Source organism: Zea mays, chromosome 3 (assembly GCF_902167145.1).
Source record: "Zea mays cultivar B73 chromosome 3, Zm-B73-REFERENCE-NAM-5.0, whole genome shotgun sequence".
Lineage (NCBI taxonomy): Eukaryota > Viridiplantae > Streptophyta > Magnoliopsida > Poales > Poaceae > Zea > Zea mays.
Window position 1 is genome coordinate 104,181,496 of NC_050098.1, and position 17,350 is coordinate 104,198,845.

A 17,350-nucleotide genomic window follows, 5' to 3' on the forward strand; every position below is an offset into this window, starting at 1 on the left:
ATTATTATCGCAGTCCGAGACACCACATATATATATCACAATCACTTACACTATCGACTCCTACTTAACATGAGTTGGCTAATCACAGTATAAGACCTAGCTAACCATTTTAGACATCGTAACTCAAAAACATGGGTTGGAGCCGATTAATCAGTGTTTCTTAACCATTGCTCAACTTGAATTAGTTAACACACAAGTCACCTAAATAGCACATTTTTGGGGGTCTATCATAGAGACATTAACACATGGCATAAAACTCCATAAGACCTACATTGGCTACTGAAGGACCTAAAGCACTCACGTGCATATGTTGTCGGATTGTTCTTCAATTTTAGCAAGGACTGACTCATGAACGCTATTCGTCTCCAATAATTATTGGGCTGCGATAACGCTCATATAAGACCTATAATCGATCATCAAGACATTTATTTATCCAACGGACATGGAATGCAATGATTGACAAAACAAAGTATCAATCCGCCATACAACAGAAATCATGACGACACCGATGGATGCTATCAACTACCCGTTTAAACATATTAAACTTACTTCTCGCTTCACCACTACACCACCCTTTAGTCACATGACCATCGGGAGCATCCTTCACACGATTATACAATAGCAACCTACACGTCGGGTTACACAATACATACATCTTTTCTTCGTTGCGAGTATAACCACATTACGGCATATACCCGTGCACCTCCATTAGATATCTCACGCCACCACTACTATATCACACCACGGCACTCACACACCTACGTGCACTAATTAAATCCTAGCATCCCACATATTCCCAATCTACTCATCACATTAAACAACACAACATGTTTGCTTACCAAAACGTGAAGGCGAACTTGCTACGACATATAACCAAAACATTTTATACCCACACACCTTCCAACACCAATGTACATCATATCGACAAAAATATAATTATACAAACTACAAAGCGCACACATCAAACAACACATCGCATAAATTCCTATCGAAATATAAAAACATCCGAGTTCTTTTCTACTTCTTTTTCTTTCGCCACGAACTTCAATCCGTACCAATACATTTTCTTACACATATACACACATGCACAACATCGACCAAAGCTTAAATAGATCAATCCACAAAATACCAAGTGAACAACCTGGACGAATCGAGGCTAGTCACACGGGCTGTCCACAAGGCTTGGCGTTTCGTCGAACGGGCCAAGCGCGAAGCGCGGCGTCGACCACTAGCTGCGATAACACAAAACATTGTTGACGACAGTTCCTGGAACATCATAAACGCCGGAAAAACAGCGAGGACAACGTGGTTCTCACCGAGGGTCGGCGGCATCACGGACGGGGCTGCGCACAACACATTATTTCTCACGGGTATTCTGTCGAACAGCCAAGGGGCATTGAAGAGAACAGCAAGGGCGCTCAGCTATGGGATGGAAGCAGGGGCACCATGGAGGTTGCTGCCGCTGCTTGGTGTTTTGGAGGGTGGGCTGTTGTTCTTCCCTGTGCGTGAGGGGTTTCCTGCGCACGAGCAGAGAGGGAGGGAGGTGCTGCTGCATCCACGGACAGGGAGGGAGATGCTGCTGCTAGGCAGCCATGGTCGGCAACACTAGGGAGCTGGCCATGCCTGGCGGCCAGGAAAGAATGGAGCTCGGCTCCTAGGAAAAAGGCAGGGCAGAGAGGAGGCGTCGGCAGAGGGCACGCGGCCGGGAGAGGAGCATAGGGGCGCTCTGCGCTGCTGAGCTCGGCCATGGCGGGAGCTGGAGGATGGGGGCCGCTGGCCTCCTGCTAGCAGTGGAGCAAGGGACGCGTAGGGAGGAGGGCGTCGAGCACTGTGGAGAAGAAAGGGTGTCGTTCCCTGCACGTGAGCTCAAGGGAAAACAGAGAGGAGGGAGGGCACTGGGCAAAGGAGATGAGCTGAGCGCAGGGAGGTGGAGCTGTTGCTGGACGCCGGTCAGAGGTGGAAGAAGGAGCGCCTGCACCTTCCTGCGCGATGGCGAGGCCGAGCTAGGAGATGCAGCGTGCGCGAGGAGCCGGAAGGAGGAAGTTCGTGGGGAGGTACCCTGCTGCCGAGCGCCACGAATCCGCGGGAAATGAAGGGGCTGCTGCCCTGCGTGCGCGCTGGAGCTGGCCCGAGGAAGGGGAGGAGACGCCATGGACAGGGAGGGAGCTCCCTGCGCGCTGCCATGTGGGAGAAGGAGTGTGTGCTGCTGTCGTGAGGAAGAAGAGACAGGGAAGCAAGATTGTGGCGGCTGAAAGAAATGGAGGGGTGGGAATGCAAAATTGCCAAGTGCAAGGGGAGAGGGATCCTATTTATAGAGGCGGCACTAGGGTTAGGGTTTCAATTGGGCCAAATGGGCTGGGTTGGGCTTGGCCCAAAACACTCAAACGGGCTGCGCTAATTTATTTTTCAGAATAAAAATGTTCCTGTGGATTTCGTCTCTACAGAGAACAGAGCGAATTAGAGTTTCGGCGAACGGACGATTGAGCGATTAATTCGGCCGAGAGTTTGACTTGAATTCGCTCGGAAATAATTCCCTACGCGTGATTCGAAAATAAATCGTCCTGAGATTTGATCGGCTTTCGGATTTAGGATTGATAGAGACAAATCGCGACATTTAAAATCATCGCCGATGCTGATTTTTAAATCAGGATCGAACATAGAGGTATGAGTCGAGTCGGATAAGAATTAATTAGAGGGCGACGTACTGAGTATCCCGTTGGAGAATACGTACCCGGATAAAATAGTCGAACATAGATCGAAGTTCAGGAATTAGATTCGGGCTCAGATCAGATAACAGTCGTCGAGAGTTTGATTTAAAGAGCTTCAGATGAGATTTATAATTCGAGAATGATCTTCGAGTCTGCATGAGTTCCGAGAATTAAAAGTTTTAACACGCCCCGAAATTGGCTGTTTCTCGCGATCGATTAACTCCGAATTCGGTGAAATGTGAATGAATAATCTGGATAATCAGAGATAGACACTGTCGAGAAATAGAAATTTTTACTGAGCATCCGAGATTAGGATAAAATCTCCCGACATAACGCGAAATTGACACCTGGGGTGTCACATGGATTCTCCCTCCGAAGCCCCTGGTCATCTCAGAGAACCTGTAGGCTTCCTCCCTTCTTTGACGAAAGTCATTATCAGCGTGGATGTATTCATCCATCTTTTGAAGCAGCTTCTCCAAAGTCTGTGGAGGTTTTCTAGCAAAATACTAGGCAGTAGGTCCTGGACGAATCCCCTTGATCATGGCCTCAATGACAATTTCATTGGGCACTGTAGGCGCTTGTGCTCTCAGACGCAAGAACCTTCAGACGTATGCCTGGAGATACTCCTCGTGATCTTGCGTGCATTGAAACAGAGCCTGAGCTATGACTGGCTTCGTTTGGAAGCCCTAGAAGCTTGTCACCAGCATGTCTTTGAGATTCTGCCATGAAGTGATAGTTCCTGGCCGAAGAGAAGAATACCATGTCTGGGCCACATTCTTAACTACCATGACGAAAGATTTGGCCATGACAGCTGCATTGCCTCCATATGAAGATATGGTTGCTTCATAACTCATCAAAAACTGTTTCAGGTCTAAATGCCCATCATACATTGGAAGCTGAGGTGGCTTGTATGATGGGGGCCACGGGATGGCCTGCAGTTCTGCTGCCAGGGGAGAAGCATCATCAAAAGTAAAGGTATCATGATTAAAATCATCATACCATCCATCGTCGTTGAACAAGCCCTCTTGATGAAGCTCCCTGTGCTGGGGCCTTCGGTCTTGCTCGTCTTGAGCAAGGTGACGTACTTCTTCAGTGGCTTCGTCAATCTGCCTTTGTAGGTCAGCTAGTCGAGCCATCTTCTCCTTCTTCTTTTGCACTTGCTGATGAAGCATCTCCATATTTCTGATTTCTTGGTCCAACTCGTCCTCTTGGGGTGTTGGACTGGTGGCCTTCCTCTTCTAGCTTCGGGCCTCTCGAAGAGAAAGGGTCTCCTGATTTGGGTGCAGCGGCTACAGAGCGGCAGCCCCTGTCACTGAAGCTTTCTTCGGTGGCATGACGAAGGTCAATGCTTGCCGAAGGTGGTCGAAAAGGATTCACCGGAGGTGGGCGCCAATGTTGGAGACTTGTTCTCAAATGATATGAGTTAAGAACAAGGCAACACAAAAAATGTTAAACGTTAGAGTCCTTCGTCCTTCGAAGCATTATTTCCCTTGGGATATAATGATTTTCGGACGAAGGTTATGAAGGGCGTACCTTCATAAGCGAAGCGTGACGCAAAAGCAGAATGACCAGCTCCCCTGAGCATAGCTTCGGCTCTGCGCCAACCTTTGTATTCTTTGTGCTTCTTCACACTGTGGTTCTGATCCGAGTCTGTAGGTACCTGTTCATGTATTATACTCCAGAAACATTGTTAAATCATGTTTTTGAGGACCTTCGGAAGACGAAGGCCCCCAACAATATGGTCAGTCACGTTTTTAGGACCTTTGGAAGAGGAAGGCCCCCAACACCACAGAAGCTCAAGAAGCCTTGGAAGCAATAAAGAAGTTTCTGACCACACCACCAGTACTCAAGCCACCACGCCGAGCTACATCCGGTCAGCCGGTCGAAGACCTGCTGCTATATATCTCTTGCACGACTCACGTGGTAAGCACTGCATTGGTAGTCGAGCGGGCAGAAGAACTGCATGTGTATATAGTACAACATCCAGTTTACTTTATCAGTGAAGTCCTCGGTCCTTCGAAGATAAGATATCCTCAGGTTCAGAAGCTATTATACGCAGTACTTCTAACTACTCGTAAGCTCCGACACTACTTTGACGACCAAAAAGTTATAGTAGTCACTAGATTCCCAATAGGAGATATACTCCACAATAAGGAAGCTATTGGAAGAACAGCCAAATGGGCATGTGAACTTGGAGCTCATGATATAGAATTCTGACCTCGTACTACAATAGAGGCTCAAGCACTGGTTGATTTCATATCAGAATGGACTGAGCACCAGGTCTAGAAAAACCAGAAGCTGCTGAAGTCTGGAAAATGTACTTCGACGGCTCGTTAAGATTGCAGGGGGCAGGAGCAGGGATCCTTTTCATTGCCCCTGGAGGTGACCAACTCAAGTATGCGCTTCAGCTCCTGTTTCTAGCATCCAACAATGTCACGGAGTACGAGGACCTGGTTCACGGGCTAAGCATCACCATTTTACTAGGCATCAAAAGGCTAATGGTATACGGTGACTCGCTGGTAGTCATCAGCCAGGTAAACAAGGACTGGGACTGCTCAACTGACTCAATGAACAGATACTGCATAGCGGTGCGGAAGCTGGAAGAAAAATTTGAAGGTTTAGAGTTTCACAACGTGGAAAGGGATCGCAATGCAGCAGCAAATGCAATATCAAAATTGGGGTCCAGTCAGGCCCATGTTCCACCTGGGATTTTCGTCCAAGAGGTACAACAACTAAGCGTCACCACAGAGCAGGCTGAGGAGTGAAACGCTTTAGACCAAGCAGAAACAGATCCCAACGACTGGAGGGAGCCAATTATCAAGTACATAAAAAAGCAGAAGAACCAGATGACAAGGCCATGGCTGAGCGCATCGCAAGACAGTCAGCCCACTATACCATCATAGGGGGTCTGCTGTATAGAAGAGGTGCATGAGGAGTCCTCATGAAGTGTGTTCATTCGGCTACAGGAAGGCAGTTGCTGGATGAAATCCATGCGGGGCAATGTGGTGTACATGCAACATCAAGGACATTGGTAGGGAAAGCTTTTAGGTTCGGGTTCTACTGGCCAACAACGAAGAATGACACAACAGAGCTGGTTTAGAAGTGCAAAGCGTGACAATTCCTATCAAAGCAGCAACTGTGACAGAACCTCCCAAGTCATTAGGCCCACCTACAGTTGTCCTTGTCTAATGGACCTTGAGAGCACCTAGAGGAGGGTGAATAGGTGATCCTGTAAAAACTTGAAACTTAAAGCCACAAACTTGATTAGGTGTTAGCACAATGAAATCAAGTGGCTAAGGAAAGCTCTTGTAAACCACAATTGACACATTGAGAACAAGCACAAGAGACACAAGGATTTATCCCGTGGTTCGGCCAAGTACAATACTTGCCTAGTCCACATTGTGGCGTCCCAATGGACAAGAGTTGCACTCAACTCCTTTCAAGTGATCCAATGATCAACTTGAATACCACGGTGTTCTTCTTTCTTTACTCTTTCCCGTTTGCGAGGAATCTCCACAACTTGGAGCCTCTCGCCCTTACAATGAGATGATCACAAAGAAGCACAGATGTAAGAGTGGGAAGAGCAACACACACAAGCCTCAACGCATGAGCACAAACACGCACACAAGTCACAACTTGAGCTCTAAGATCACACACGCAGTTCTCAACTCAAGAGGAGCTCAAATTGCTATCACAACGAATCAAATGCGCTAGAGAGATGTCTTGGTGCTAAGAGATGATCAAAGAATGCTTGGTGTACTCCTTCATGCGCCTAGGGGTCCCTTTTATAGCCCCAAGGCCGCTAGGAGTCGTTGAGAGCAATCCAGGAAGGCAATTCTTGCCTTCTGTCGACTGGTGCACCGGACAGTCCGGTGCACCACCGGACACTGTCCGGTGCAGATTTCTTTCCTATTCTGGCGCAATCGACCGTTGACGATCTGGAGCCGTTGGCGCACCGGACACTGTCCGGTGCACACCGGACAGTCCGGTGCCCCCATCAGACCGTTGGCTCGGCCACGCGTCACGCGCGGATTGCGCGGCCGACCGTTGGCTCACCAGACAATCCGGTGCACCACCGGACAGTCCGGTGAATTATAGCCGTACGCCGCTAACGAATTCCCGAGAGCAGCCTTTTCACCAGAGCCAGCCTGGCGCACCGGACACTGTCCGGTGCACCACCGAACAGTCCGGTGCACCAAGACTGAGCAGAGTCTTGGCTGCTCGAGCCAAGTCTTTTCCATTTGTCTTTTCTCTGATTCTAGCACTTAGACAAATATGTTAGTACACAAAAACCAATGTACTAAGTCTAGAATCATACCTTTGTATTGATTTGCACTTTGTCCACCATTTGGCATAGTTTAACACATAACCATTTGTGTTGGACACTTAATCACCAAAATACTTAGAGATGGCCCAAGGGCACATTTCCCTTTCAATCTCCCCCTTTTTGGTGATTTATGCCAACACAACAAAAAGCAACATATAGAGGTGCCACATCAATGCAAATGAGAACAAGAATTTGTTTTAATTCAAATTTGGCATATTTGGATCATTCTTTGCCACCACTTGGTTTGTTTTTGCAAATCAAACTCAATTTCCTATCTCTAAGTCAAATTCACTTGTTGAGGCATAGAGAAAGGTATTCCAAGAGAAATTGATCAAAGATTCAAAAACTCCCCCTTTTTCCCATAATCAAACATTCTCCCCACAAGAGACCAACTTTTGACAAAAAGAGACACTTAGAGTATTTTGACAAAACAAAAGTTCTAACTCTACTATTTTCAAAATTCTCAAGTGGCCCTTTTTCCCATAATCAAACATTCTCCCCACAAGAGACCAACTTTTGACAAAAAGAGACACTTAGAGTATTTTGACAAAACAAAAGTTCTAACTCTACTATTTTCAAAATTCTCAAGTGGTAGCTGATCCATTTCTTGCTTTGGCCTTAATTTCACCCCCTTTGGCATCAAGCACCAAAACGGGATCAATTTTGGCCCTTGAACCCCACTGCCTCACCAAAATCTTCAAATAAGAATAAAAGGCAATAAGAGTACAGAAATGAACTTGGAGTAAGTTACCCTCTCATCGGAGTGCAGTGGAAGTCTTTCATGGTCCAAGTTCACCTTTTCCTTTCAATCCACCTTTGAGACTAAATCAAGTAAACTCAAGCACACGGTTAGTCTCAAAGGGTCAAGTTGTAGCACATATCCCCCTAAATATGTGCATCACTCACACATGGACTTTTGAGGTTCGGGGAGTGCTTTTACAACTTGAACACCATAAATAAACAACAATATGCATAAAGGAACATGATCAAAGGCATAAGACACATGTATGCTATAGATCAATCCAAGTTCCACGAATCTAGGACATTTAGCTCACTACGAAGCCTGCAAAAGGTCTTCTCATCTAGAGGCTTGGTAAAGATATCGGCTAGCTGGTTCTCGGTGCTAACATAAAACACTTCGGTATCTCCCTTTTGCTGGTGGTCTCTCAAAAAGTGATGCCGGATGTCTATGTGCTTTGTGTGGCTGTGTTCAACAGGATTATCCGCCATGCGGATAGCACTCTCATTATCACATAGGAGTGGGACTTTGCTCAGATTGTAGCCAAAGTCCCGGAGGGTTTGCCTCATCCAAAGTAGTTGCGCGCGACACTGTCCTGCGGCAACATACTCGGTCTCAGCGGTGGATAGGGCAACGGAAGTTTGTTTCTTAGAACTCCAAGACACCAGGGACCTTCCTAAGAATTGGCACGTCCCTGATGTACTCTTCCTATCGACCTTGCATCCAGCATAATCGGAGTCTGAATATCCAATTAAGTCAAAGGTAGACCCCTTTGGATACCAGATCCCGAAGCAAGGCGTAGCAACTAAATATCTAAGAATTCGCTTCACGGCCACTAAGTGACACTCCCTTGGATCGGATTGAAATCTAGCACACATGCATACACTAAGCATAATATCCGGTCTACTAGCACATAAGTAAAGCAAGGAACCTATCATAGACCGGTATGCTTTTTGATCAACGGACTTACCTCCTTTGTTGAGGTCAACGTGTCCGTTAGTTCCCATTGGAGTCTTTGCGGGCTTAGCGTCCTTCATCCCAAACCGCTTGATCAAGTCTTGCATGTACTTCGTTTGGGAGATGAAAGTGTCGTCCTTGAGTTGCTTCACTTGGAACCCAAGGAAGTAGTTCAACTCGTCCATCATCGACATTTCAAACTTTTGAGACATCACCCTGCTAAACTCTTCACAAGACTTTTGGTTAGTAGAACCAAATATTATGTCATCGACATAAATTTGGCACACAAATAAGTCACCATCACAAGTCTTAGTGAATAAAGTTGGATCGGCTTTCCCAACCTTGAAAGCATTAGCAATTAAAAAGTCTCTAAAGCATTCATACCATGCACTTGGAGCTTGCTTAAGTCCATAGAGTGCCTTAGAGAGCTTACACACGTGGTCGGGGTACCGTTCATCCCCAAAGCCAGGGGGTTGCTCTACGTACACCTCCTCCTTGATTGGCCCATTGAGGAAAGCGCTCTTCACATTCATTTGGAACAACCTGAAAGAATGGTGAGTGGCATAGGCTAACAATATGCGAATTGACTCTAGCCTTGCCACAGGACCAAAAGTCTCCTCAAAGTCCAAACCTGCGACTTGGGCATACCCTTTTGCCACAAGTCGTGCCTTGTTCCTTGTCACCACCCCATGCTCATCCTGTTTGTTGCGGAACACCCACTTGGTTCCCACAATGTTTTGCTTGGGACGTGGCACCAATGTCCAAACTTCATTTCTCCTGAAATTGTTGAGCTCCTCCTGCATGGCCAACACCAAGTCCGGATCTAGCAAGGCCTCTTCTACCCTGAAAGGCTCAATAGAAGAGACAAAAGAGTAATGCTCACAAAAATTAACTAATCTAGAGTGAGTAGTTACTCCCTTGCTAATATCACCCAATATCTGGTCGACGCGATGATTCCTTTGAATCGTCGCTCGAACTTGAGTTGGAGGGGCATGTTGTGATTCTTCCTCCATAACATGATCATCTTGTGCTCCCCCTTGATCACACGCCTCTTCTTGATGAACCTGTTCATCGTCTTAAGTTGCGGGTTGCACCATTGTTGAGGAAGAAGGTTGATCTTGCTCCTTTTGTTCCTGTGGCCGCACATCTCCAATTGCCATGGTGCGTATTGCGGTCGTTGGAACGTCTTCTTCATCTACATCATCAAGATCAACAACTTGCTCTCTTGGAGAGCCATTAGTCTCATCAAATACGACGTCGCTAGAGACTTCAACCAAACCCGATGATTTGTTGAAGACCCTATACGCCTTTGTATTTGAGTCATAACCTAACAAAAACCCTTCTACAGCTTTGGGAGCAAACTTAGAATTTCTACCTTTCTTCACTAGAATATAACATTTGCTCCCAAAAACACGAAAGTATGACACATTGGGTTTGTTACCGGTTAGGAGTTCGTACGACGTCTTCTTGAGGAGGCGATGAAGGTAGACCCGATTTATGGCGTGGCAAGACGTGTTCACGGCTTCCAACCAAAACCGCTCGGGGGTCTTGAACTCTCCAAGCATCGTCCTTGCCATGTCAATGAGCGTCCTGTTCTTCCTCTCTTCCACACCATTTTGCTGTGGTGTGTAGGGAGCAGAGAACTCGTGCTTGATTCCTTCCTCCTCAAGGTACTCCTCCACTTGAAGGTTCTTGAACTCGGACCCGTTGTCGCTCCTTATCTTCTTTAGCTTGAGCTCAAACTCATTTTGAGCTCTCCTTAGGAAGCGCTTGAGGGTCCCTTGGGTTTCTGTTTTATCCTGCAAAAAGAATACCCAAGTGAAGCGGGAAAAATCATCAACTATAACAAGACCATACTTACTTCCTCCTATGGTTAGGTAGGCGACGGGTCCGAAGAGGTCCATATGAAGTAACTCCAGAGGTCTTGAAGTGGTCATTACATTCTTGCTGTGATGAGCACTTCCCACCTGTTTACCTGCTTGACAAGCTGCACAAGGTCTATCTTTTTCGAAAGTCACATTTGTTAGTCCTAACACATGTTCTCCCTTTAGAAGTTTGTGAAGGTTCTTCATCCCCACATGTGCTAGACGGCGATGCCACAGCCAGCCCATGCTAGTCTTAGCAATTAAACATGCATCTAGACCGGCCTCCTCCTTTGCAAAATCAACTAAATAGAGGTTGCCGTCTAGTACACCCTTAAAAGCTAATGAACCATCACTCCTTCTAAAGACAGACACATCTACATTTGTAAATAAGCAATTATACCCCATATTACATAATTGACTAACGAACAACAAGTTATATCCGAGCGATTCTACTAAAAACACATTAGAAATAGAATGCTCGGATGAAATTGCTATTTTCCTAGTCCTTTAACCTTACCTTGGTTCCCATCACCGAATATGATTGAATCTTGGGAATCATTGTTCTTGACGTAGGAGGTGAACATCTTCTTCTCCCTCGTCATGTGGTTTGTGCATCCGCTGTCGATAATCCAGCTTGAGCCCGCCGGATGCATAAACCTGCAAGGCAAATTTAGGCTTGGGTCTTAGGTACCCAACTCTTGTTGGGTCCTGCAAGGTTAGTGACAATAGCCTTAGGGACCCAAATGCAAGTTTTATCTCCCTTGCATTTTGCCCCTAATTTCCTAGCAATCACTTTCTTATCCTTTCTACAAATTGCAAAGGAAGCATTGCAAGCATGATAAATTGTAAAAGGTTCATTACTTGCTTTCCTAGGTACATGAACAACATTTCTCCTAGGCATATGATGAATAACATTTTTCCTAGGCATATCATGCACAATAGAAGAACTAGAAGCAGGCATAGCATATGAATCATAAGAATAATTCCTATAAGCATTTCTAGAGAATTTTCTATCACTATAAATGAAAGCATGATTCTTTTGAATACTATTAGCCATAGGGGACTTCGCTTTCTCCTTGGCAGAGATGGGAGCCTTATGACTTGTTAAGTTCTTGGTTTCCCTCTTAAAGCCAAGTCCATCCTTAATTGAGGGGTGTCTACCAATAGTGTAGGCATCCCTTGCAAATTTTAGTTTATCAAATTCATTTTTGCTAGTCTTAAGTTGGGCATTAAGACTAGCAACTTCACCATTTAGTTTTGCAATAGAAGTAAGGTGCTCAACACATGCATCAACATTAAAGTCCTTACACCTATTGCAAATCACTACATGTTCTACACAAGAACTAGATCTATTTGCTACTTCTAGCTTAGCATTTAAATCATCATTAACACCTTTTAAACTAGAAATAGTCTCATGGCAAGTAGATAATTCACAAGAAAGCATTTCATTCCTTTTGACTTCTAAAGCAAGAGATTTTTGGACATCTACAATTTATCATGCTCTTCATACAAAAGATCCTCTTGCTTTTCTAACAATCTATTCTTGTCATTCAAAGCATCAATTAATTCATTGATTTTATCAATTTTAGTTCTATCTAAACCTTTGAATAAACTTGCATAGTCTATTTCATCATCGCTAGATTCATCATCACTTGAAGAAGCATATGTAATAGTATTCCTAGTGCATACCTTCTTTTCCTTTGCCATGAGGCAGGTGTGATGCTCGTTGGGGAAGAGGGATGATTTGTTGAAGGCCAAGGCGGCAAGTCCTTCGTCGTCGGATGAAGAGCAATCCGAGTCCCACTCTTTGCCAAGGTGTGCCTCACCCTTCGCTTTCTTGTAAGTCTTCTTCTTTTCCCTCTTCTTTTCTTGATCCTGGTCACTGTCATTATCAGGACAGTTAGCAATAAAGTGACCAACCTTACCACACTTGAAGCAGGAGCGCTTCTCCTTCGTCTTGCTCTTGTTGGGATGCTCCTTGCGACCTTTGAGCGCCGTCTTGAAGCGCTTGATGATGAGGGCCATTTCATCTTCATTCAGCTCGGCCACCTCAACTTGCGCCACCTTGCTAGGTAGTGCCTCCCTGCTACTTGTTGCTTTTAGAGCAATGGTTTGAGGCTCGTGGATTAGGCCATTTAACACCTCATCAACATATCTCGCCTCCTTGATCATCATTCGCCCGCTTACAAACTTTCCAAGTATCTCCTCGGGCGTCATCTTGTTGTACCTAGGATTTTCACGAATAGAGTTTACAAGATGCGGATCAAGGATGGTGAAGGACCTTTGCATAAGCCTGACAACGTCGTGGTCCGTCCATCTCGTGCTTCCATAGCTCCTTATTTTGTTGACCAGGGTCTTGAGCCTGTTGTAGGTTTGAGTTGGCTCCTCCCCCTGATCATCGCGAATCTTCCTAGTTCACCTTCCACCAACTCCATCTTGGTGAGCATAGTGACGTCGTTCCCCTCGCGCGAGATCTTGAGGGTGTCCTAGATTTGCTTGGCGTTATCCAAGCCGCTCACCTTATGATATTCTTCCCTGCACAATGATGCTAACAACACAGTAGTAGCTTGTGCATTTTTGTGAATTTGTTCATTGATAAATATGGGACTATCCGTACTATCAAATTGCATTCCATTTTTCTACTATCTCCCATATGCTTGGATGGAGAGAGAACAAGTGACTACGCATTTTGTGACTCCAAAATCCGTAGTCCTCTCCATCAAAGTGAGGAGGTTTACCAAGTGGAATGGAAAGTAAATGAGCATTGGAACTTTGCGGAATACAAGAATAATCGAAAGAAAAGTTCGAGTTAACCGTTTTCTTTTTCTCCTTGTATTCGTCATCCTTTTGGGAAGAGGAAGACTCGTCGCTATCGTAGTAGACTATCTTCTTGATCCGCCTCTTCTTCTTCCCGTCCTTCTTCTTTTGACTCGAGCCGAAGTCAGTGGCTTTGTCGTGCCTCGGCTCGTTGAAGATGGACTTCTTCTCCTTATCGTTGACCACCATCCGCTTTCCCTTAGGATCCATCTCTTCAGGCGATTAGTCCCTTTCGTGAAGAGAACGACTCTGATACCAATTGAGAGCACCTAGAGGGGGGGGGGTGAATATGTGATCCTGTGAAAACTTGAAACTTAAAGCCACAAACTTGATTAGGTGTTAGCACATTGAAATCAAGTGGCTAAGGAAAGCTCTTGTGAACCACAATTGACACAGTGAGAACAAGCACAAGAGGCACAAGGATTTATCTCGTGGTTCGGCCAAGTACAATACTTGCCTAGTCCACATTGTGGCGTCCCAATGGACGAGAGTTGCACTCAACTCCTTTCAAGTGATCCAATGATCAACTTGAATACCACGGTGTTCTTCTTTCTTTACTCTTTCCCGTTTGCGAGGAATCTCCACAACTTAGAGCCTCTCGCCCTTACAATGAGATGATCACAAAGAAGCACAAATGTAAGAGTGGGAAGAGCAACACACACAAGCCTCAACGCACGAGCACAAACACGCACACAAGTCACAACTTGAGCTCTAAGATCACACACGCAGTTCTCAACTCAAGAGGAGCTCAAATTGCTATCACAACGAATCAAATGCGCTAGAGAGATGTCTTGGTGCTAAGAGATGATCAAAGAATGCTTGGTGTACTCCTTCATGCGCCTAGGGGTCCCTTTTATAGCCCCAAGGCCGCTAGGAGTCGTTGAGAGCAATCCAGGAAGGCAATTCTTGCCTTCTGTCGACTAGTGCACCGGACAGTCCGGTGCAGATTTCTATCCTATTCTGGCGCAGCCGATCGTTGACGATTTGGAGCCGTTGGCGCACCGGACACTGTCCGGTGCACACCGGACAGTCCAGTGCCCCCATCAGACCGTTGGCTCGGCCACGCGTCATGCGCGGATTGTGCGGCCGACCGTTGGCTCGGCCGACCGTTGGCTCATCGGACAGTCCGGTGCACCACCAGACAGTCCGGTGAATTATAGCCGTACGCCGCCGACGAATTCCCGAGAGCAGCCTTTTCACCAGAGCCAGCCTAGCGCACCGGACACTGTCCGATGCACCCAGACTGAGTAGAGTCTTGGCTGCTCGAGCCAAGTCTTTTCCATTTGTCTTTTCTCTGATTCTATCACTTAGACAAATATGTTAGTACACAAAAACCAATGTACTAAGTCTAGAATCATACCTTTGTATTGATTTGCACTTTGTCCACCATTTGGCACAGTTTAACACATAACCATTTGTGTTGGACACTTAATCACCAAAATACTTAGAGATGCCCAAGGGCACATTTCCCTTTCAGACCTCAGACAACCCTGTAGGTGCACCTGATCACTTGACAAGTTCGGTATCCGAATTCCTTACCTTTCCCAAGAGCGTTTCACCCGTCACGCAGACATTACAATACATCGGAGATGCAAAAGCAGTTACAATAACTTATTTTATTGAAAAGCAAGACAAAGTTATATAGTTACAGACCAGAGCATAATATATGAGTGTTGAGTATTTTTATTACAAAACATGGGAGGCAAAAACCCCTCCCAAATAAGCAGTAAAAAGTTTTTAACAGAGGGCCTTTCCTCCCGCAGCTTTAGTCTTGGTTCTCTTCCTTTGGTACCACCTTTGAACAGAAGCAACAAAAGTTCGTTGCTTCTTCACCTAAAACAACATGGGACAAAGCCCTTAGTAGGAAGTGTACTTTCGCAAGACTTACCCGACAAAGTAAAAGACTCTCAAGGATATGTTGGCTTTAAGGGAGTCAAGGTAAGGCTTATCAATAATCAATGACTCTGTTTGCATAAATGCTTACTAATAATAGATCCTTAAAAATCAACTTTTAATTTTTCAGGTTAAGTAAGATTACCTGCATCTAGAGTTCTTTCTACCCAAGTTCAGTCACTTGACCTGCACTAGCCAATTTCTTAACAACCCTTTATCTTTACTGGATTTCTACGTGTAGGGCAGTGACCAAGTCTTCACATCCACGAAGTTACGGCGATCCGAATCGATTATACTCAGCTGAGGATCTCCAATCACACGACATATGTAGCACTTAACCCTTGCATATGTCAACTTGCCACCAGGGTTCTTAAGACCAGATCAGGTTCACGCCAACCGAGAGCACAGATACACCACCATCCAGCCTCTTGCCACGGAGGGTACACGCTACTCTCGCCATCTCTCCACGCCCATTGTGTGTTATCTTATTCTGGTATTAGTCTGCCCGAGGCAAAGCTTACCCATGACGAGGCATGTGACCAGTTAAAGGGTCCTCGATCATCAAGCCTACATCGAGACGGTCCTTAATCGACTCAGACGGAGACACTACACCGAGACTCTCTTCTCGTGCAAGTCACCCGCCCGGTCTCAGCTTTATCATTTCAAACCCAAAGTTTGGTACCTGTCAGAGGTACATCTTTTCTGATGTTGAACCCATCATGGCCATGATGGATCCACCATCAAGTTTTATTTTTGGAAAACATCACACCCACTTTGAAGCATCATCTTTGGTAAAAGCAAAAACATTTTTTTGTTTTTCTAAAGCAAAGCTAAGCATAAGAAAAACCTTTTGTAAAACATGGATTTAAGGAGGATTAATCAAAACCAAGGAAGGAAATGCAGGAATTGGTTTAGCACACAACTCCTATCACCTAATGCATCAAGTAAGTGAGAAAGAGTTTAAAAGGAACAAGGAGGTGGCAAATGCATCGGGGCTTGCCTTATATTACTTGTGAATCAGGCTCTGTTTCGCAGATATCAAAATAGAAACAGTTGCATGCTTGATGTTCCTCAGGTGGTGGTGGTGATGAAGTCCTTGTCTCTTTGACTTCTACTTCCTCTTCGTTTTCTAAATATAGCCAAGTATAATAATGAATGCTCATGTAGTGCTCATGAAGATGCAAAGATAATAAAAATTTATTATCTAAAGTCTTGAGTACAACTTTCCTTCACGGATCTCCGAGAACTTAGGGTTTTTGGAGTCAATAGTGAAGTTCAAAGAGCAGGGCTAGGGTTTTGGGTTCTAAGTATCAAACATGGTCCAAAACATACCAAACTTTACCCAAGGCTTCTAAATATTATTTAGAGTTTATCCTAAAAATTTAGTGAATTTTGGATTTATTATTTATTCTCTAAAAATCTAGAAGCAAGGTTTTTGGCTATTTTAAATATTCTATAATTTCCTATTTGGACTAAAAATCATGAAACTATTTTTATTAAATTCTATAGGAAATTAGAAACTTGACAAAATTGGTCTTGCATTTTTAGCATTTTTCTACCATTTTCTAGAATTTCTTTAGCTCTGGCAGAAAAAGAAAAAAAAGGAAAACTATGAATAGTATTGGACCGAAAGCAGCCAAAGTCAGCCCACTACAGGCAGAAGCGCGCCCGCGCACGCGCCCGTGTAGACTTTGCAAATAGGTCCCGGACGTTATGAATAACTGAAGGCGGGTTCGCAGTACTGTTTCTAGAGTCATTGACACCTTACAGAAACCCCCTTCATGTTCTATTTCTTCGCAGGTTGAGGTCCACGACGGTGGACAGCGCATGGCCGAACTCCGGCGAGCTCACACTGGCCGATTCACTTAATGACCGGTGCCCTACTTTGGTCGAGACCGAATTCAAGACCCAAGGATTGTTTCCCCTCACTTAAATTCACAAACGGTGATCTAACCGGCTTTGTCCACGGTGACAGCGGGCATCAGGGACAGTCAACCGCGTTCCCGATGATCTAAGGGATCCTAGCTCAATTGAGTTGGTCGGG

The 17,350-nt window shown here is 45.3% G+C and overlaps 1 long non-coding RNA gene across 1 annotated transcript; it reads right to left on the reverse strand.

Annotated features, from left to right (window-relative positions):
* Positions 1-916: 916 nt before the first annotated feature.
* Positions 917-1,623, reverse strand: LOC103650324 (uncharacterized). Its single transcript, XR_002268390.1, has 2 exons — positions 1,317-1,623; positions 917-1,232 (listed from the first exon to the last, which is right to left on the reverse strand). It is a non-coding gene; the product is annotated as an uncharacterized lncRNA (long non-coding RNA).
* Between the last annotated feature and the right edge of the window lie 15,727 nt (positions 1,624-17,350).